General features: G+C 40.0%; 1 protein-coding gene across 12 annotated transcripts in view; it reads left to right on the top strand.

The window, feature by feature from the left end:
* Positions 1-24087, top strand: part of tspan9a (tetraspanin 9a) — an 818127-nt gene that overhangs the window by 478259 nt on the left and 315781 nt on the right. The gene's annotated exons all lie outside the window — the stretch shown is intronic.

Below are 24087 nucleotides of genomic sequence, written 5' to 3'. Positions count from 1 at the left end.
CGATACAGCGCTAATTCCTTTTGTAATCCGAGCCATGACCATGCGAGAAGCCGCTAATTATCACAGGAGAGGACATCAGTTACATTACTCTACACCACGGGTCACCAACCTTTTTGGAACCAAGAGCTACTTCTTGGGTACTGATTAATGCGAAGGGCTACCAGTTTGATACACACTTAAATAAACTGCCAGAAATAGCCAATTTGCTCAATTTACCTTTAATAAATAAGTTATATATATATATATATATATATATAAATGGGTATTTCTCTCTGTCATTCCGTCGTACATTTTTTTTCCTTTTACGGAATGTTTTAGGTAGAAAATAAATGATGAAAAAAACACTTAATCGAACGGTTTAAAAGAGGAGAAAACACGAAAAAAAATGAAAAATACATTTTGAAACTTAGTTCATCCTCAATTTCAACTCTTTAAAATTCAAAATCCAACACAAAAAACTAAGAGAAAAACTAGCTAATTCGAATCTTTTTGAAAAAATTTAAAAAAGAATTTATGGAACATGATTAGTAATTTTTCCTGATTAAGATTAATTTTAGAATTTTGATGACATGTTTTAAATAAATGTTTTAAAAAATTAAAAATACATTTTGAAACATAGTTTATCTTCAATTTCAACTCTTTAAAATTCAAAATTCAAACGAAAAAAATGAAGAGAAAAACTAGCTAATTGCAATCTTCTTGAAAAATTTTTAAAAAGAATTTATGGAACATCATTAGTATTTTTTCCTGATTAAGATCAATTTTAGAATTTTGATGACATGTTTTAAATAGGTGAAAATCCAATCTGCACTTTGTTAGAATATATAACAAATTGGACCAAGCTATATTTCTAACAAAGACCAATCATTATTTATTCTATATTTTCCAGAACAAAAATGTTAAAAGAACTTCAAAAGACTTTGAAATAAGATTTAAATTTGTTCTACGCATTTTCTAGATTTGCCAGATTATTTTTTTTATTATTTTAATCATAATAAGTTTGAAGAAATATTTCACAAATATTCTTTGTCGAAAAAACACAAGCTAAAATGAAGAATTAAATTAAAATGCATTTTTTATTCTTTACAATAAAACAAATACATTTACTTGAACATTGATTAAAATTGTCAGGAAGGAAGACATGTTGACAGTTCCTCATGTAAAAGTGCTTTTGAATTCAACTTTGCTGTCTAGATCGAGTTGCTGACCTTGAAATCGTGTCTGTGATTGTCACCATTCAGTTCCAGTCAGTAAATCACATACATTTAGTGTCAGGATATAAAAAAAGACCTCAATTGTTCTGACATATTCCCCTATTTGGCTGATTCATTCAGCTAAAATTATTTTGTTTTTGTTCCTTTTTTTTAAATTTCAGTCATGTTCGGCAAGCTAATAATAATAATAACTGCTATAGCAGCCGCAACATTAATGCTGCCACAAGGACGACTCTTGCTGGCTTACTGCCTTCAGTAATGGCCACCATTCCCAAATTATGTGGGCTCTATTGATAACCTCACTAACAACTTTAACGACGCCCTGTGCGAAACCATTGAAACCATTAAAAAGGCTCCAAAAAGGCATACCCCATGGTTTACAGAAGAAATTAGAGCTCATGAATTATCGTGTAGAAAGCTGGAACGCAAATGGCGCTCGACTAAACTTGAGGTTTTCCATCAAGCATGGAGTGATAGTATAATAACTTATAAATATTAAAGCTAAATATTACTCAAATCTCATCTGCCTTAATAAAAACGATGTTCAATTTTTCTTTAGTACAGTAGCATCGCTAACCCAACAAGGGACTCCTTCCTGTAGCTCCGCCCACTCGGCAGATAACTTGATGAATTTCTTTAATAAATCAAATCAACTTTATTTATAGAGCACATTTAAAATTGACCACAAGGGTAGCCAAAGTGAACAGGTTAAAAAGATAATACGAAGACCGTGCAAACAACACAACAAAAACAGAACATGATGAAAAATAAATAAATAAAACGTAAAAACAGGTTCACAGCAGGTGTATAATGGGGCGCCATTGTAGGATGGATATCAATCAATCAATCAATCAATGTTTACTTATATAGCCCTAAATCACTAGTGTCTCAAAGGGCTGCACAAACCACTACGACATCCTCGGTAGGCCCACATAAGGGCAAGGAAAACTCACACCCAGTGGGACGTCGGTGACAATGATGACTATGAGAACCTTGGAGAGGAGGAAAGCAATGGATGTGGAGCGGGTCTAACATGATACTGTGAAAGTTCAATCCATAATGGATCCAACACAGTCGCAAGAGTCCAGTCCAAAGCGGATCCAACACAGCAGCGAGAGTCCCGTTCACAGCGGAGCCAGCAGGAAACCATCCAAAGCGGAGGCGGATCAGCAGCGCAGAGATGTCCCCAGCCGATACACAGGCAAGCAGTACATGGCCACCGGATCGGACCGGACCCCCTCCACACGGGAGAGTGGGACATAGAAGAAAAAGAAAAGAAGCGGCAGATCAACTGGTCTAAAAAGGAGGTCTATTTAAAGGCTAGAGTATACAAATGAGTTTTAAGGTGAGACTTAAATGCTTCTACTGAGGTAGCATCTCGAACTGTTACCGGGAGGGCATTCCAGAGTACTGGAGCCCGAACAGAAAACGCTCTATAGCCCACAGACTTTTTTTGGGCTTTGGGAATCACTAAAAAGCCGGAGTCCTTTGAACGCAGATTTCTTGCCGGGACATATGGTACAATACAATCGGCAAGATAGGATGGAGCTAGACCGTGTAGTATTTTATACGTAAGTAGTAAAACCTTAAAGTCACATCTTAAGTGCACAGGAAGCCAGTGCAGGTGAGCCAGTACAGGTATATATGTATGTATATATGTATATAAAGGTATATACAGTATAGGTATATATGTATGTATATATGTATATAAAGGTATATACAGTATAGGTATATATGTATGTATATATGTATATAAAGGTATATACAGTATAGGTATATATGTATGTATATATGTATATAAAGGTATATACAGTACAGGCGTAACGTGATCAAACTTTCTTGTTCTTATCAAAAGTCAAGCAGCCGCATTTTGTACCAACTGTAATCTTTTAATGCTAGACATGGGGAGACCCGAAAATAATACGTTACAGTAATCGAGACGTAACAAACGCATGGATAATGATCTCGGCGTCTTTAGTGGACAAAATGGAGCGAATTTTAGCGATATTACGGAGATGAAAGAAGGCCGTTTTAGTAACGCTTTTAATGTGTGACTCAAAGGAGAGAGTTGGGTCAAAGATCACTTAGTGTTAAAAGCCAAGGAATAAAAGTATGTTTTTAAGAGAGATTTAAAAAGAGGAAGAGAGGAGGCTTGTCTAACACTCAGAGGTAGGTGGTTTTAGAGCTTGGGAGCAGCAGCTTTAAAAAGAAGAAGAGAGGAGGCTTGTCTAACACTCAGAGGTAGGTCGTTCCAGAGCTTGGGAGCAGCAGCGGCGAAAGCTCTGTCACCTCTAAGCTTCAGCCTTCTGTCAGGGACCGTCAGTAGCAGCTGATCGGCCAAGATATGTTGGCGCGGGGTTGTTTAGACATTTAAAAACAAATGGGAGTTTAAAATTGATTGGATAACGCACAGGGAGCCAGTGAAGGGACGCTAATATAGGGGTGATGTGCTCACGTCTGCGGGTCTTTGTTAGCAGACCAGCAGCAGAGTTCTGCACCAGCTGCAGGCCCGGCTAATGCCGACATACAGGGCATTGCAGTCGTCTAAACCATTCCAGATAAAGGCGTGAATTAATTTCTCGAGGTCATGTCCTGACAGAAGCGGTTTCACTTTCACTATTTGGCATAGTTGATAAAAGCTTTTTTGAACGACGCTGCTGATTTGTTTTTCGAATTTAAAATCTGAGTCAAAATTTACCTCCGGGCTTGTGACACGGTCGCTGAGATACGGGGTCAGAGTGCCGAGGTCAACGTTGGGGGAGGGGAGAGCGACTTGGACCGAACAACATAACTTCTGTTTTGTCTTCATTTAGACTCAGGAAGTTAGCTGAAAGCCAGGCTTTGATGTCGTGCAGGCAGTCAATGAGACGTTGAACTGTGTTGTTTTGTGCCATGGGAAAATAGATCTGGCAATCATCGGCATAAAAATGAAATGCAATACCATACTTCCTACGAATAGAACCAAGGGGGGGAAGGTAAAGCGCAAATAAGATTGGGGCAAGGATTGAGCCCTGGGGGACCCCGTGTGGTAGTGGAGCTGTGGAAGACATAAAACTGTCTATTTTTACACAAAAACTCGGAACCAGTGGAGGGCGGCGCCCTTAATACCCACATACAGTTGATAAGAAAATTGAAGTCATTAGAAAGGAGATTAAAGACAATGTGTCGCAGCTACAGCTCTTTGTCAATTGATTGATTGATTGATTATTTATCCAACAAAATAATACCCAATAATACAATTCCAATTCCAAAACCGGCCCAGCAACATTCAGAATAGCAATCGACAGAGAGGACACTCAAACATGACACAAAACAATCCAAAAGTAGTCAGACAAAAATTTATAATATACGCTATCAATATTAATAATAATTCCAACACAGCAGTGATTACAAATCCCTCATTGACATTATCATTACAGCCAATTATAAAAAAATAAAAATAATTAAAAAAAAAAAAGAACATTATTTTCACAGTGACTTAAACTTGCATCACATCTCATAAGCTTGACAACACATTGTGTCCAAGTTTTTCCACAAAGATAAAATAAGTCATATTTTAGGTTTCATTTAAATATTGGATAATAACAAATAATAACAAATAATGTTTAAGATAGACAAAAACTTTTTAAGCGTCAAATAAACATGGCGAATGTCTGCAAACTACCGTATTTTTTGGAGTATAAGTCGCACTGGAGTATAAGTCGCAACTGCCAAAAATGCATAAAAAAGAAGGAAAAAGACATATATAAGTCGCACTGGAGAATAAGTCGCATTTTTGGGGGAAATTTACTTAATAAAACACAACACCAAGAATAGACATTTGAAAGGCAATTTAAAATAAATAAAGAATAGTGAACAACAGGCTGAATAAGTGTAGGTTATATGAGGCATAAATAAGCAACTGCTATGTTAACCTAACATATTATGGTAAGAGTCATTCAAATAACTATAACAGATAGAACATGCTATACGTTTACCAAAAATCTGTCACTCCTAATCGATAAATCCCATGAAATCTTCTTCTTGGACGTCGCCTGTACAAAACTCTGCCAACTCCAAAGGTATGCGCCGCTTCCTCTTTTTGTTTTCTGCTGCATATTTCACTACGTCCAGCCTGTAATCTGCACCACATGATTTCCTTTTCGGCGCAATTTTTGTTCAGCTCTTCTCAGTTTTTATAAGTTACCGCCAACGATGAAATGATCCATTTTAATAGCTACAACAGTAGCATATAGCAGTTAGCATTCCATGACCCACAATGCACTTTTGCCATGACCCCGAATTCTTATAGGTTGAAGTGTGTGTGACGATTGCTGACATTTTCTTCGTCTTTTCCGCGAATCAGATAAAAAATATTATTTGATATTTTACGTAGGGGTGTAACGGTACACAAAAATTTCGGTTCGGTACGTACCTCGGTTTAGAGGTCACGGTTCGGTTCATTTTCGGTACAGTAAGAAAACAACAAAATATAAATTTTTGGGGTATTTATTTACCAAATTTGTAAACAATTGCTTTATCCGTTTAACATTGGGAACACTATAATAATTCTACCCACGTTAATCCACATTAAGTTGTTGCTTTGATTACATAAAATGACAAAACCTTTCTTCTACATTGAAAAAGTGCAACATTAAACAGTTTCAAGTCAACTCATGCTTAATTTATTACAGCATTTGGGAAGCCTGTAGTTGACTTTTATTATACACACACACACGCACACACACACACAGCAAAATGAGCTAACCTAACGCTAAAATCTAATTAGCCTTCACCTCAACCCAGAACTATGAGAGAGGTGAGCTGCAGTTTAAGTTTCTCGAAAGTCAACAGGCTCATAGTAATAGTTGTGACTGGGAAGTGTTTTAAATCATTTGGGGAGAGTACGATGTCTGCTGCTCACCTACTAAACACATATCTGCTCATCTCGACGCCGGAGTACTGACTCCTTGCTTTCTGAATACGCACTGCTGATTGGCTTTGTATGGAACCAATCAGATGGTTGTGTGAGCGGGACAATGCTGGGTGCTCACTGCTCAGACAGAGGCAGAAAGCAGAGCGGCTTGTTAAGACTTTAGTTTACAAACTCGTTCGATACACCCTCGTACCGAAACGAAACCCCCCGTACAAATACACGTACCGTTACACCCCTAATTTTACGGTAATGTGTTAATAATTTCCCACATACGTCACTGCGGAGTATATGTCGCACCCCCGGCCAAACTATGAAAAAAACTGCGACTTATAGTCCGAAAAATACGGTATTTCAATAATTGTATAAAACCATTACAAATATGAGTTATGAATAAAACATTACGGTTACGTGACAGTAAGTTCTGAGTTTGTTTTTAGTTTGTGCGGTATAGAATTAGTAAAACATTAATACAGTAGTTGTTGTTTTTTATTTTTCTGACAACCATTGCTGTTTGAGGTTGAGCTTACAAATGACGTTCATGACAAATCCATAATAATCTTAAGTTGATTCATAGTTTTCTGAAGGACGTTTTGCCGTAACTTTTTGAAAAAGCTATTTCAAATTCAGGCATTTTATGCCGCAGCTTTCACACAAAAAAAAAAAAAAAAAAACCTGCAGTATTCCAGAGGGACTGAATGATAAATCTGTAGTGTAAAATGTGTGCTGAGTGCAGCTACTCAGCCAGTTATTTCCCTTGTCTCCTCTTCTCATATCAAACCATATGAAGTGTTGATCACAACATTGTATGCTTAACAACACAGTCGCTGGGCTTTAATAAGTAAACAAGCTGAATGTGTTAGTCATAAGATGCCACTGAAAAAAAAAGGATTTCTGCACAAAACCACAATTTTATTTCGAGGTAGTTATTTGCATAGCCTAACTCAGGGGCGCTCACACTTTTTCTGCAGGTGAGCTACTTTTCAATTGACCAAGTCGAGGAGATCTACCTCATTCCTATTTATAATTTATATTTATTTATTTATGAAAGAAACATTTTTGTTAACAAGTTAATGTTGTTTAATGATAATACAAGCATGTTTAACACACATAGATTCCTTTCTTTCATGAAGACAAGAATATAAGTTGGTGTATTACCTGATTCTGATGACTTGCATTGATTGGAATCAGACAGTGGTGCTGATAACGTCCGCATTTTCAAATGGAGGAAAAAAAAAGTCCTCCTTTCTGTCCAATACCACATGAAAGTGGTTGGATTTGGCATCTCATTTGTCCAACTTGCATACTCCTTTTTAAACACTTTGTTATGAGAGTAGCATATGTGTGTGGCCCTTTAATGTCTGGCAGCAGGTGAGTGTGTGGGCGAGCGAGGAGAGGGAGCGGTCGCTGAGGGCGGGGGAGAAATACATTGGCATCAAACTCCGTAGCTTGCTAGCTTTCTGAGACTCTTATTTTGTTAGCACAGGCAGGATGAAACAGGTCTTTTATGGTGAAGACAGGAAGTGTGCAGTCGCTCTTTAGAGTTTTGACAGTAGGTACGGAGTCTCTAGAAATAAAATGTGTTTCTCTGCGTCCGCCCTGTTAGTGATATTTTTCTATTCCCGGTAGACTCCCGAAGTTCAGTGCCCCTCCCGAAAAACCTCCCGGGGCAACCATTCTCCCAAATTTCTACCGATTTCCACCTGGACAACTATATTAGGGGCGTGCATTTAAGGCACTGCCTTTAGCGTTCTCTACAACCTGTCGTCAGGTCCGCTTTTCCTCCATACTAACAGCGTGTCACATAATATTTGTGGCTTTTACCCACACACACACAAGTGAATGCAAGGCATACTTGGTCAACAGCCATACAGGTCACACTGAAGGTGGCTGTATAAACAACTTCAGCACTGTTACAAATATGCGCCACACTGTGAACCCATACCAAACAAGAATGACAAACGCATTTCGGGTGAACAGCCGCACCGTAACACAACAGAACAAATACCAATATCAATTTAGCATTAGAGCTGGCCCGCCGGTGTTATACTGCATTCACCGCTAATACTCATACTTGCCAACCCTCCTAATTTTCCCGGTAGACTCCCGAAGTTCAGTGCCCCTCCCGAAAATCTCCCGGGGCAACCATTCTCCCAAATTTCTACCGATTTCCACCTGGACAACTATATTGGGGGCCTGCATTTAAGGCACTGCCTTTAGCGTTCTCTACAACCTGTCGTCAGGTCCGCTTTTCCTCCACACTAACAGCGTGTTACATAATATTTGTGGCTTTTACCCACACACACACAAGTGAATGCAAGGCATACTTGGTCAAGAGCCATACAGGTCACAACTTTAGCACCGTTACAAATATGCGCCACACTGTGAACCCACACCAAACAAGAATGACAAACACATTTCGGGTGAACATCCGCACCGTAACGCAACAGAACAAATACCCAGAACCCTTTGCAGCACTAACTCTTCCGGGAAACTTCCAGCAAACTGAGCAATAATTAACGTTTTATTCATGCATTTTCTCTTGCTACTTCAAGGCTTGAATGTTTGGTTCATTCATTATTGTTATTTTATTTTCAAATTTATTATTAGCCTGTGGAAAACATTTAATATTTACCTCAGAAGATTGCAAATAGAAAAAAAGGCATACAATTTTTATAAAAATTTTATTTGATATGCCATTGATATTTTTTTTAATCATTATTATTATTATTTCAAACTGGATTTTGCATGTCACTAAAGTTATATAAGCCTTGCTTGTTCAATATTTAATGCAAAACTTGTTTGGGTCCCTATTAAAAGGTTCATTTGTTCAACTTTGACCCGCGGCTTTGTTCCGTTTAAAATGTTGTCCCACTCTGTATTTGACTTTGACACCCATGGCTTATGCCTTGGGCCGGATCTGCACACATGTAACAAAAGTAAAATTGAACTGTCCCTCTTTTCCGAACAAAAATTCATTTGCGGTTTCCATGAGCTACATCTGCCTTTGGCCGGATCTAAAACGAAGTTTGAGTCAGTGGGACCCATGTTCTGTGGATATTAGTCACGCTTGTGTTTTACATGACAAGTCCTCAAAAGATCTCACAAATGCATCATGACTTGAAGCTGCAGGCTTCAACCTGCACGACTTGAGAGAAGTCACCGGCAAGAGAACAGAGGGGAAAAATTGTGGAACAAGAGCTATCTGCTCCTGTTATGTGGTTTGAAACCCAACTGAGCTACATTGATAGTAGCCACTGTTTCTCCTCTGCTCGGTAAATATGCCCCATGCTGCAATATTTTAATAGCATTTCTTTCCAATGTCATGCTTCTCTCCATAATACAAACCGACCCAGCGGGTTTTATTTATCAAGTTTAGGCGTTTGGTTCTGCACACCTCTGCTTGATAATGCAGCCTCGTTGCAGAGGTTCGACAATTAAGCTGTGAGTTATTCATGAGGAAAATTACATTTTGCATTAAGTGCTGATGAATTATAGAATGCCACTCGCCCTAATAAGTTATAATCCACTTATTTTTAGACTTAAAGGGGAACTGCACTTTTGGGGGGAATTTTGCCTATCGTTCACAATCGTTATGAAAGACATGACGACGGATGTGTCAGGATTTTGACTTGGGTTTGTTTTGCTTCTTCGACGCAGAGGGAATTTGGGACGAGCCAGGCGTGAATTAAGGTACATGTTTAATTTGTTTAAACACTATAATACAAAAACAGGAAAACAAAGGCGGTACAAAAACAGGGCTATGAAACAAAACACGGAGACTAGAACTATAAACATGAAACCAAAACACTTGCTCAATGGCATGAATAACAATGAACTATAAACAAAAACAGCACGATGGCATGGCTATGAACAACTAAAACAAAACACTTACTGTGACCAAAAACAAGGGGCATGAATAGCAAGGTGCGTGGCAGGTGATCGAGGGCATGAATCTGGGTATTATCTTCGACCCAACTCTCTCCTTTGAGGCACACATTAAAAGCGTTACTAAAACGACCTTCTTTCATCTCCGTAATATCGCTAAAATTCGCTCCATTCTGTCCACTAAAGACGCTGAGATCATTATCCATGCGTTTGTTACGTCTCGTCTCGATTACTGTAACGTATTATTTTCGGGTCTCCCCATGTCTAGCATTAAAAGATTACAGTTGGTACAAAATGCGGCTGCTAGACTTTTGACAAGAACAAGAAAGTTTGATCACATTACGCCTGTACTGTATATACCTTTATATACATATATACATACATATATACCTATACTGGCTCACCTGCACTGGCTTCCTGTGCACTTAAGATGTGACTTTAAGGTTTTACTACTTACGTATAAAATACTACACGGTCTAGCTCCATCCTATCTTGCCGATTGTATTGTACCATATGTCCCGGCAAGAAATCTGCGTTCAAAGGACTCCGGCTTATTAGTGATTCCCAAAGCCCAAAAAAAGTCTGCGGGCTATAGAGCTTTTTCATTTGAGGCTCCAGTACTCTGGAATGCCCTCCCGGTAACAGTTCGAGATGCCACCTCAGTAGAAGCATTTAAGTCTCACCTTAAAACTCATTTGTATACTCTAGCCTTTAAATAGACTCCCTTTTTAGACCAGTTGATCTGCCGTTTCTTTTCTTTTTCTTCTATGTCCCATTCTCCCTTGTGGAGGGGGTCCGGTCCGATCCGGTGGCCATGTACTGCTTGCCTGTGTATCGGCTGGGGACATCTCTGCGCTGCTGATCCGCCTCCGCTTGGGATGGTTTCCTGCTGGCTCCGCTGTGAACGGGACTCTCGCTGCTGTGTTGGATCCGCTTTGGACTGGACTCTCGCGACTGTGTGGATCCATTATGGATTGAACTTTCACAGTATCATGTTAGACCCGCTCCACATCCATTGCTTTCCTCCTCTCCAAGGTTCTCATAGTCATCATTGTCACCGACGTCCCACTGGGTGTGAGTTTTCCTTGCCCTTATGTGGGCCTACCGAGGATGTTGTAGTGGTTTGTGCAGCCCTTTGAGACACTAGTGATTTAGGGCTATATAAGTAAACATTGATTGATTGATTGATTGATTGATTGATTGATTGATGAAGGATGTGCAGAGTAAGTAGGTAGTAGAGATGCGCAATTTGCGGTCTCATCCGCGGAGTCCGCGGATGAGACCGCGGGTCGGGCGGTTGACATGACGAAAAAATAGATTTTAATTAGATTCGGCCTGTATACATTTATTGTATTTTTCGATGTGATTGTTCCTAGTGAGTACAGGTGTACATTACATTTGACATTTGGTACAATCACTTATTAAAGATCTTCTTTGCAACCGTTTCCTTGCATTGTCTCCCGAGTGTGTTTGTGAATACAAACCATTCAGTGAAAGTTTAGTGCTTTAAGTGTCGCGCTGAGATTCTCCATGCTGGTTTGATCAGGACTTAATGTTCCTCAGTCCTCCCCCCCCCTCAGTATTTATGTTCATATCTTCGGAGAACAATGGTGAACATCTTCACCATGCTGCTCCACATTGCATTCATCTGCTGTTCCATTTGTTTTCTCCTTGTGAGGCCTCTTGTGTCTGTGTCATCCTGCAGACTGCGGGTACTCTCAAATCTAAATTTCCTGTTCTCTCGTGCTCTTAAGTGTCCTTTATAAGCGTCCTTTCCAAAAAGCCTATATCAATGATTAGATAGGTCGATCCGTGCATAGTCCAAGAGTAAAATTGCATCCAGGATACTTATAGAGCGGTAATTAATACTTATAGAGCGGTAAACATGTGCAGTACACTAGGATCTGCTGAATAAGTGAAACAATCAGAAATATCAGCAGCAGACATTGTATCTCAATTCACTTTGTAGCTAAAAAGTATGAAACGCTCCAGGAGAAAGCTGTAGGTTCACACCATCACAGAATGAGAGAGTGACAAACTTTCATTTAGAAGTCGTTTTTTTCCCCATTCTAATCATGTGCTGTCATTGTCATTGTCAGTCCCCCCCCACATCTTTGTACCCCGTATCCTGGATCTTTTATCTTAGTAACGCGATATCCAGGATCACTTTATCCTAGTACCCAAGTATCCTGGATCTGTTTATCTTCGAACCTAAGAATCCTGGATCTCTTTATCATAGTAACTGAGTATCCTGGATCTCTTTATCCTACTACCTAAGAATCCTGGATCTTTTCATCCTAGTAACGCGATATCAAGGATCACTTTATCCTAGTACCCAAGTATCCTGGATCTGTTTATCTTAGAACCTAAGAATCCTGGATCTCTTTATCATAGTAACTGAGTATCCTGGATCTCTTTATCCTACTACCTAAGAATCCTGGATCTTTTCATCCTAGTAACGCGATATCAAGGATCACTTTATCCTAGTACCCAAGTATCCTGGATCTGTTTATCTTAGAACCTAAGAATCCTGGATCTCTTTATCATAGTAACTGAGTATCCTGGATCTCTTTATCCTACTACCTAAGAATCCTGGATCTTTTCATCCTAGTTCCCTAAATATCCTGGATCTCTTTACCATAGTACCTAAGTACCCTCGTCTCTTTATCCTTGTAGTTTAGTATCCTGGATCTCTTTATCCTCGTACCTATTTGTCCTGGACATTTTTATCCTAGTACCGAAGTATCCTGGATCTCTTTATCCTAGTATCTAAGTATCCTGGATCTTCTTATCCTAGTAACCGAGTATCCCGGTCTCTTTATCCTAGTACTTGAGTAACCCGGATTTCTTTTTCCTAGGGACCTAAGTATTCAAGAATGAATTTATCCTAGTACCTGAGTACCTTGGAACTCTTTATCCTAGTACCTTTTAAATTTTAATGTGACTTTGCCCTTGTACCTTAGTATTCATGTGTGACTTTATCCTAATATCTGAGTATACAAGTTTGACTCTATCCAAGCACCCAAGTATCCAAGGGTCTCTTTGTCCTAGTACCAGAGTATTCAACTATTACGTTGTGTCCTTAGGCAAGACACGTCACCCTTGCTCCTGATGGGTCCTGGTGAGCGCCTTGCATGGCAGCTCCCGCCGTCAGTGTGTGAATGTGTGTGTGAATGGGCGAATGTGGAAATACTGTCAAAGCGCTTTGGGCTCCTTAAAAAGGGGTAGAAAAGTGTTATACAAGTACAACCCATTTACCATTTAAGTTGTAGAAGTGTGAAAAAAATTAAGTTGTAAACCTTACACTTTTTGGACTATGGAATTAAGACTTCTGCAGGGGTTACAAAGGGAAGAGAGAATGAATGAAAATGGAGTCAGGCCGTTATTGCAGAACATGTGTGTAATCAGTCCTCTATACCTGTGGTCCCCAACCTTTTTGTAGCTGCGGACCAGTCAACGATTGATAATTTGTCCCGCGCCATTAAAAAGTGGGTTTTTTTCATGAAAAGGGGTGTTTTTTTGGAATGGTGCACTAATTGTAAGTGTATCTTGTGTTTTTTATGTTGATTTGATTCAAAAAAATGTATAAAAAATTCTTCTGCGGCCCGGTACCAATTATTCTGCGGCCCGGTGGTTGTGGACCACTGCTCTACACCACAAAAGCACTTTAGTGTTTTTTAGGAATTTACTGCAAAAATGTTTGTCTCCCAGGTTTTGCACTGAACTGGCCCGTATGGTGTCAAGCCCTGCTTTAAAGGCCAACTGAAATGCAATTTTCTTATTTAAACGGGGATAGCAGGTCCATTCTATGTGTCATACTTGATCATTTCGCGATATTGCCATATTTTTGCTGAAAGGATTTAGTAGAGAACATCCACGATAAAGTTTGCAACTTTTGGTCGCTAATAAAAAAGACTTGCCTTTACCGGAAGTAGCGGACGATGTGTGTGTGACCTCACCGGTGTGAGGGCTCCTCACATCGTTTATAATGTGAGCCACCAGCAGTACGAGCAATTCGGACAGAGAAAGCGACTATTTCCCCATTAATTTGAGCGAGGATGAAAGATTCGTGGATTAGGAAAGTTAGAGTGAAGCACATAAAAAAAGAAAAGGCTACGGCTCCAGTTGGCGGCAGTGGGGGAGATTCAGATGTAATTAGACACATTTACTAGGATAATTCTGGAAAATCCCTTATCTGCTTATTGTTTTAATAGTATTTTAGTGAGATTATAAAGTCGTACCTGAAAGTCGGATGGCTGCGGTGAACGCCATTGTCTCTGAGAGAAGCCAAGGAGCCAAGATCACAGCTGCCTTTTTGAGCTGCAGGATGAGGTCGCGTAATCCACTCAAGTCTCCGGTAAGAGCCGACTTAATATCACAATTTTCCCATCCAAAAACTTGCTGGTTGACGTAGAGAAACGTGTTTGTTTGACCGCTCTGTGTTAAAGCTTCACAACAAACAAAGAAACACCGGCTGTGTTTCGGTTGCTGCAATCCACCGCTTTCCACCAACAGCATTCTTCTTTGACTTCTCCATTATTAATTGAACAAATTGCAAAAGATTCAGCAACACAGATGTCCAAAATACTGTGTAATTATGCGATGAAAAGAGACAACTTTTAGCCGTGAGTTGAGCTGGGCTAATATGTCCCCTCCAACCAATAACGTCACAAACACGCGTCATCATTCCGCGACGTTTTCAACAGGAAACTCCGCGGGAAATTTAAAATTGCAATTTAGTAAACTAAAGCGGCCGTATTGTCATGTGTTGCAATGTTAATATTTCATCATTGATATATAAACTATCAGACTGCGTGGTCGCTAGTAGTGGCTTTCAGTAGGCCTTTGAAGTAATACGACTCAAGTAAAATTAAAAAGTAGTCATCCCAATAAACAGCTGAGTACAAGTACGTAAGTATTCGGTATAGAAAAATACTCAAGTACTGAGTAACTGGTGAGTAACTTCTTAATGTATTTAGTAGCTATTTTCCATGTCATTCATTTTTCATTTTCTTTTATTCAACCTTTATTGAGATTAAAATCTCTTTTACAGGAGGTATAGCTCGGTTGGTAGAGTGGCCGTGTCAGCAACTTAAGGGTTGCAGGTTCGATACCCGCTTCCGCCATCCTAGTCACTGCCGTTGTGTCCTTGGGCAAGACACTTTACCCACCTGGTTTAAATGTAAAAATTAGATATTGGGTTTCACTCTGTAAAGCGCTTTGAGTCACTCGAGAAAAAGCGCTATATAAATATAATTCACTTCACTTCAGTGACCTGGCCAAGAGGGCAGAAAACCAGGTTTCATAATACATATAACAAAAATAGCAGCAGTCACACACACTATAAAAAAATAATACAGATTACTTAACACATTGATATAACAAGCACACAATAGGTAAACATTAAATTGTTTCAGTAACAACAATTAAAAAAACATATCAAAAACAAGTTGAGTCCCAAATAGAACCAGGTTCTCGATCCTTTGAAAATTGCCTGCAATCGTGTGATGAGTTCAGGTAGCCTCAGATCCTTTTGAAATGAATTCCATAACCAATGAGCAGCATATCTGAAGGCTTTATTTATTTGTTTATTTATTTTCAAGGTTTGAGTTGGCCAACACGGCAAGGTTGTCCTGTGACCTTAAACTCTTCCGACTGGAGTCTGTAAACTTACAAGAACATGAATACGTGGGAACCAGACCAATAAGTGACTTATATATAAAAGAAAACATCCATCAAGAAAATCTGCAGTCTGACAAGGATGGAAAGTTTGCTGTTGTAAACCGTTTAGTATTTTATACATCAGTATAAAAACCGGAAAGTCACATCTTAAGTGCACAGGAAGCCAGTGCAGGTGAGCCAGTACAGGTGTAATATGATCAAACTTTCTTGTTCTTGTCAAAAGTCTAGCAGCAGCATTTTGTACCAACTATTTGATTTGATTTTTATTAAGGATCCCCATTAGCTGGCTGCCACAACAACTCACCTGTCTTCCTGGGGTCCACTAACGCAATACAATTACAAATAAAAGCATTTAATTATAACTACAAAATACAGAAAAAATCAAATAAAAGCATCAATAAGAAAACAGGCAAACAATTTACAGTCACAGAATAATAATTACAATACAAATATAACTACACAATACGAAATTAAACAAAATCATCAACAAGCAAACTAATTTAAAGACTCAGATAAAATAATAATTTCCTTTTAAAAAACTGTTTATTTTCAAGGTATGCGGTTTGAAAAACACAACAAACTTAGAATTTGTCTCGGTGTTTCTCCAGAGCCAATAAACATGAAGTCACAGCCTATCTGGGATTGAACAAAAGTTGTTTATACGGCCACCCTCAGTGTGACCTGTATGGTTGTTGAGTAAGTATGCCTTGCATTCACTTGTGTGTGTGAAAAGCCGTAGATATTATGTGACTGGGCCGGCATGCAATTGCAGTTTCTTTAAAGCATGTCCCCTATATTGTTGTCTGGGTGGAAATCGGCAGGGGCACTGAAATTCGAGAGTCTCCCGGGAAAATTGGGAGAGTTGGCAAGTATGACTAGGAGACGCAACTGCTCTGTACTTCTCCCTACCTCCGTGTACCACTACGTACAGCGGCGTCTTAAAAAGTCATACATTTTACTTTTTGATACCAATACCGATAATTCCCGATATTAAATTTTAAAGCATTTATCGGCCGATAATTTCGGCAGTCCGATATTATTGGACATCTCTAATTTTGACAAAACATTTCCAATTCTGAGGGAAAAAAAATGTGTGCGTTTTGAAAAACACAACGAACTTAGACTTTGTCTCGGTGTAACTACAGAGCCAATGTATATGAAGTCACAGCCTATCTGGGATTGAACAAAATAAATAACAAACTTATAGGTGTGAAATATCTCATTTAACAAAGTCAACAAAGTACACACACGGAGGTAGAAACTGTTGAAGATGGTTGAGATACACTCACTATCTCATTATTGACAGAGACATTTAGGGGCAATGAGGGGGCCAAAGAACAATGCGTTCAAAGCAGAAGACCTAAAACTGCAGGTTTTGCGTTTAATTTGTTTCGAGGGGCGTAACCGTAAAGACATACTATGTAGCCCCACTGCCTTGCGGGTTAGTCTGAGAAGACAAAAGGCTAGGGGAGCACACCCTTTAGTGGTCAATTGTACGGAATATGTACTGAACTGTGCAATCTGCTAATAAAAGTATCAATCAATCAATCAAAAACCATAGGCGGTCCTCCGACAGACCGGAGCTCCGGCAGCCTCGTGCAGCTGGGAGGAGGCGCCGGTCGTCCTGGGTTTCCCTTGCGAAGAAGTGACAAAGTCTGCGCGTCTCCCTCGTCGAAAAAGACCTCAACGGCGGAGCGGGCGGATGATGGTTGCAAAGAACAAGCATCATTCAACAACGGTCACAAAGGCGAACAAAGGCTGCAGCAAAGATGATCCCCCAATTGTTTTGGTCTCCATGCTTATGGACCCAGTGTGGTGGCTGTCTGTGCACTTACACTTTCCATCATTGTAACTGAGTTACTGTGTGGAATAATTTCTCTTGTGGATCATTACAGTTTGTCTAAGTCAGGGGTTGGGAACCTTTTTGGCTGACAGAGCAATGAAAGCCAAATATTTTAAAATGTATTTCCATGAGAGCCATATCATATTCTTTAACACTGAATACAACTAAATGTGTGCAATTCTCTAATTCTTTTTAATAACATTGTTATTTCTTGAACCGGTGCGGTAGAAAACGGTTGGATGGATTAAAATGCATGAGAATGTTTTATATTTTGAACATTATTTTTAACATCGTGATTACCAGTGGAATTATTCATGACTTATCGTGTTAAGCAACGTCAGCTCAGATTTATCTGAGAGCCAGATGCAGTCATCAAAAGAGCCACATCTGGCTCTAGAGCAGCGGTGTCAAACTCAAACACAGAGTGGGCCAAAATGTAAAACCGAACAAAGCCGCGGGCCAAGGTTGAACAAATTAACCTTTTAATAGAGACCCAAAAAAATTTTGCATTGAATATTGAACAAGCGAGACTTATATAACTTTATAGTGACATGCAAAATCCAGTTTCAAATAATACTAATAATTTAAAAATAGCAACAGCATATCAAATTAAATTTAAATAGAAATTGAATGCCTCTTTTCAATTTGCAGCCTTCTCAGGTAAATATCAGAATAAACTTTTCCCATAGGCTAATAATACATTTTTATATTGTAGCGTCCAGGAATAGGTAGTGCTGCAAGGGGGTTCTGTGTATTTGTTCTGCTGTGTTTATGTTGTGTTACAGTGCGGATGTTCTCCCGAAATTTGCCTGTCAATCTCGTTAAGTGTTGGTTCACAGTGTGGCGCATATTTGTAACAGTCTGAAAGTTGTTTATACGGCCACCCTCAGTGTGACCTGTATGGCTGTTAACCAAGCTTGCAATGCATTTGTGTGTGTGTGTGTGTAAACGCCACATATATCACGTGACTAGGCCGGCACGCCGTTTCTACGTAGGAAAAGCGGACGTGACGAAAGGTTTTAGAGGACGCTTGAGGCAATACCTTATTGTTGTCCAGGTGGGAATCGGGAGAAATTTGGGAGAATGGTTGCCCCCTGTGATTTTTGTGAGGGGCACTGAAATTTTGGAGTCTCCTTGGAAAATCGGGGGGGGCGGTTAGCAAGTATGAGTATTAGCGGTGAATGCGGTATTACAGCGACACCGCCGCTGTATAATACTAGCGGGCCAGCTATAATGTTAATTTGATTGATATTGCCTCAAGGGCCAAATGAAAATACACGTTGGGGCCAGAGTTTGACACCCATGCTCTAGAGCAGGGGTCGGGAACCTTTTTGGCTGAGAGAGCCAAAAACCCAAATATTTTAAAATATATTTCTGTAAGAGCCATATAATATTTTTTTTAACACTGAACACAACGAAACACGTGCATTTTTTAAGTAAGACCAACATTTCTAGAGTATAATAGGTCTCTTATTCTTTGTAATAACATTGTTATTCTGAAGCTAACTGTGGAGGGGGCGTGGCCTGCGGGCCTGCAGCGACAGATGCGTAGACGGCCCACCTGGGCCTTGTTATCTAATCACCTGTTGCTCTGTTATAAGCAGCAGCCAGGAGGAGAAACTGGGTTGGGGCTGGAAAAATTATTGCTGGAAAGCAACTGAGAGACTTATTGAAAAATAAAACAATAATATAACCCTGAAACAGACTCTCATGTCAGTGCTTGGGGGTCTGAAGAACCCCCAGGAGTTCAAACCCCATACTAACCAATAATAGATAAATAACTTCTTACCATTAACGCAACTTCTTGAGCAGGTGCGGTAGAAAACAGATGGATGGATTAAAAATGCATGAGAATGTTTTAAATTTTGAACATTATTTTTAACACTGTGATTACAAGTGGAATTATTCATTACTTATCGTGTTAAGCAACGTCAGCTCAGATTTACCTGAGAGCCAGATGCAGTCATCAAAAGAGCCACATCTGGCTCTAGAGCCATAGGTTCCCTACCACTGGTCTAAGTCTAAGTTTCCCCACTTTAAAAGATTTCACGCACCGGCGTTTTCCTGAAGGCAGTCCCACTAACAGTAGGACTGTCATACTCGTTTCGAGTGATCGCCGACGACGACTTCTTGCTTGGCCCCGGCATCAAGCATTTTCTTTGCCCAACACAGTTGTTATTGCGACACCCAGTGGGCACATTTAGATCAGCAGTTTCTTTCATTAAACCATTTCAGCTCAATTTATACTGAACAAACTCATCTCGCGGGCCGCATAAAAACCGGTCAGTGGGTCTTATTTGTCCCACGGGCCGTACGTTTGACACCCCTGGTTTAACCTTTCGACAAAATTGAAATAATACTCTAAAGCTCCATAAAGCCGCCTCACACACACAATTTTTGTTTCTGTAAGCACGGCCGAAATATCATTGCGTCTTGTTCTCGTGACGCCAATATTGTGCATCCTGTGTGAGCCGAGTGTATCGATGCATCATAACCCTCCTGTCTTGGTAAAATAGAGATTAGAGATTCAGGAGTCAGCCGTGGGTGATTGAGTGATTATTCAAGCTTGTTTCAAAAAGGTTTGCCAATAATGTACTTGGACCAACGGACAACACGAAGAGTGGATGTGCCGGCAACCTGAGGGTTCCTGGTTCGATCCCCAGCTTCTACCAACCTCGTCACGATCGTAGTGTCCTTTAGCGACCGTGTGTGAATGGGTGAATGTGGGAATAGAGTCGAAGTACAAACCCCGTTTCCATTGAGTCGGGAAATGGTGTTAGATGTAAATATAAACGGAATACAATGATTTGCAAATCCTTTTCAAGCCATATTCAGTTGAATATGCTACAAAGACAACATATTTCATGTTCAAACTCATAAACATTTATTTTTGGTGCAAATAATCATTAACTTTAGAATTTGATGCCAGCAACACGTGACAAAGAAGTTGGGAAAGGTGGCAATAAATATAACTTTTATGGACAGAATTTCTAGGCGCAGTCAAGGCGTTGAGGGGTTCCGGTTTGGTGACCGCAGGATTAGGTCTCTGCTTTTTGCAGATGATGTGGTCCTGATGGCTTCATCTGACCGGGATCTTCAGCTCTCACTGGATCGGTTCGCAGCCGAGTGTGAAGCGACCGAAATGAGAATCAGCACCTCCAAGTCCGAGTCCATGGTTCTCGCCCGGAAAAGGGTGGAGTGCCATCTCCGGGTTGGGGAGGAGCCCCTGCCCCAAGTGGAGGAGTTCAAGTACCTAGGAGTCTTGTTCACGAGTGAGGGAAGAGTGGATGGTGAGATCGACAGGCGGATCGGTGCGGCGTCTTCAGTAATGCGGACGTTGTATCGATCTGTTGTGGTGAAGAAGGAGCTGAGCCGGAAGGCAAAGCTCTCAATTTACCGGTCGATCTACGTTCCCATCCTCACCTATGGTCATGAGCTTTGGGTCATGACCGAAAGGACAAGATCACGGGTACAAGCGGCCCAAATGAGTTTCCTCCGCCGTGTGGCGGGTCTCTCCCTTAGAGATAGGGTGAGAAGCTCTGCCATCCGGGAGGAACTCAAAGTAAAGCCGAAGCTCCTCCACATCATTTACTGTTAACGCCTCGGGATCCCCCGGGAAGAGCTGAACGAAGTGGCTGGGGAGAGGGAAGTCTGGGTTTCCCGCTTAGGCTGTTGCCCCCGCGGCCTGACCTCGGATAAGTGGAAGAAGATGGATGGATGGATGATATATAAACTATCAGACTGTGTGGTCGGTTGTAGTAAGTTTCAGTAGGCCTTTAAGAGTGTTGAATTTAAAAATTTCAATTACCGGTACCAAAATGGTATCGGGACAACACTAGTTCAAGGTTTAACCCGCACCCCGTGTGTCCCAGTGAGGGACAAGCTGTAGAAAATGGATGGATGGACAATTGTTAAGTTCACTGAGGATGGAATTGCCTTCAAGGAACTCAAACTTCACAATAATCATTATATTTCCTGGAAGTGTGACCATTACTAACTGCCTCGATATCCGCGCTCCATTTCCACTCCGAAAGCTATGATACATTCCTCCAATTAGAGAGCGAGGTCAATTGAAAATCAAAAACCCCCTGTATTATCTTCGACCCCGACTGTGCCTGGGAGTGCACAGAGGCATCATCTTAGAGCCACCAGCCCCTTTTCCATGATTCATCTGGTGACACGAATCCACAGCCAGTAAATTGGGTCTCCTTACATGGATGTGGGCAGCACAGTAATGAATAACACAGACCTATCTCAATCTCATCCAGCTGCACTTCTGCTGCCCACACCCACATCAAAGAGCCGACTAATATTTTAGCCCGTTTGGAGGAATGGCAAATAAATTACCTCGTGCCAAAATGAACTGCGGTTCATTTGTGGCGGCAGCAGTCAGAAACAATTTAGACTGCACAAAAAAAAATAAAAAAATACACGGGAGATTGCACTTGCCACGTGCAAAATGTCAGACTACATTCTAGTTACCGGTACCATGATTATTTTGATACTTTTCTGTACTTTTCTAAATACAGGGGGCCATAATAAAATTGCATTATTGGCTTTATTTTAACAAAAAATATTACAGTACATTAAAAAATTTTTTTATTGCAAGTTTGTCTTTGAATAAAATAGGGAACATACAAACCCCGTTTCCATATGAGTTGGGAAATTGTGTTAGATGTAAATATAAACAGAATACAAGGATTTGCAAATCCTTTTCAAGCCATATTCAGTTGAATATGCTACAAAGACAACATATTTCATGTTCAAACTCATTAACTTTTTTTTTTTTTTGCAAATAATAATTAACTTAGAATGTCATGGCTGCAACACGTGCCAAAGTAGTTGGGAAAGGGCATGTTCAAAACTGTGTTACATCACCTTTTCTTTTAACAACACTCAATAAACGTTTGGGAACTGAGGAAACTAATTGTTGAAGCTTTGAAAGTGGAATTCTTTCCCATTCTTGTTTTATGTAGAGCTTCAGTCGTTCAACAGTCCGGTGTCGCCGCTGTCGTATTTTGCATTTCATAATGCGCCACACATTTTCAATTGACTGCAGGCGGGCCATGAAAGTACTCGCACTCTTTTTTAACGAAGCCACGCTGTTGTAACACTTGTGTTCTGCCCTCACTGTATGTGTTGAGGTTATAAAGCTTGGCAGACAGCTAACAACCAATCCAGGACATTCTAAGAAAGTTCCAAAGCAGATTAATCCATTTAGGCTCTTTATTGTTGTTGATCTTGCTTTGTCTTGCACTGGACTTTTATTTTTTTTATTATTATTATTATTATTGTAAAACTGAAATACACACAATGACAATGTATAAGCTTTATGATTCAATTAACAAACTGAAATGTAGTACACAATATGTAAACATTAGCTTTACACAAATATACAGCATTATTACCAAATAAATACTGCTGCCAAAAAAATATCACTGTAATTATAGTAGTGTCGACTAGATACGCTCTAGTACTTGGTATCATTACAGTGGATGTTAGGTGTAAATCCACCAATGGCGTTTATTTAACATGTTGTTTACTCTTCAGAGGCGGTATAGTCCCGACAATTATTCATTAGTTTTGCGATGTTATACTAATACTGCTATACCGTACAACCCTACTACCTAAAATGGCAACCAAGGTGATCAAAAAGGTCAACCAAAGAACGAGATTCCTCTACAGAATCTCCTCTCTGGTCAACAAAAGCACCTTGAGGATTCTAGCGGGAACTCTCATTCAACCCTTCTTCGATTACGCTTGCACCTCCTGGTACCCCAGCACCTCCAAAACCCTCAAATCTAGACTCCAAACATCCCAGAATAAGCTAATCCGGTTACTTTTAGACCTCCACCCCAGATCACACCTCAATCCAACCCACTTCTCCAAAGTGGGCTGGCTCAGGGTGGAAGACAGAGTAAAACAACTTGCACTGAGCCTAGTCTATAAAATCCGCTACACCTCCTTGATACCGAAGTACATGTCAAACTACTTCCTTAACGTAAATGACCGCCATAACCACAACACCAGGGGGAGCTCCACAAACCACGTTAAACCCAGATTCCGACCCAACAAAGGTCTTAACTCATTCTCTTTCTATGCCACATCAATGTGGAATGCACTCCCAACAGGTATAAAAGTAAGTGCATCTCTATCCTCCTTCAAAAGCGCTCTAAAACAACACCTCCAGGCAACTTCAACACTTTACTAATACCCTCCTCCATTCACATCCCATCTCCCCGGATTATAAACAACTCAAATGTACTTCTAATGTATATACTTGTTCTTATGCTATGTGAACTCACTATGTTCTCTGCTGGCTGTACATATCCTACTAAATAAGACCTACACTGTTTCAATGTCCACATTTCTCTGTTGATGCAATTGTTGATGACTGAAGTTCTGATATCAACCAAAGCTCCTGTAAATAATGTCAATAATTCAATGTACATACTATGATGATTAACTTGTGTGATGACTGTATTATGTTGATAGTATATATTTGTACCATGAATTGATTAACGTGGACCCCGACTTAAACAAGTTGA

The sequence above is a fragment of the Nerophis ophidion genome, linkage group LG12 (genome assembly GCF_033978795.1).
Source record: "Nerophis ophidion isolate RoL-2023_Sa linkage group LG12, RoL_Noph_v1.0, whole genome shotgun sequence".
In the NCBI taxonomy this organism is placed as follows: Eukaryota; Metazoa; Chordata; class Actinopteri; order Syngnathiformes; family Syngnathidae; genus Nerophis; species Nerophis ophidion.
Note: the sequence above shows the minus strand (reverse complement) of the source record. Positions and strands in the feature narration are given on the sequence as shown.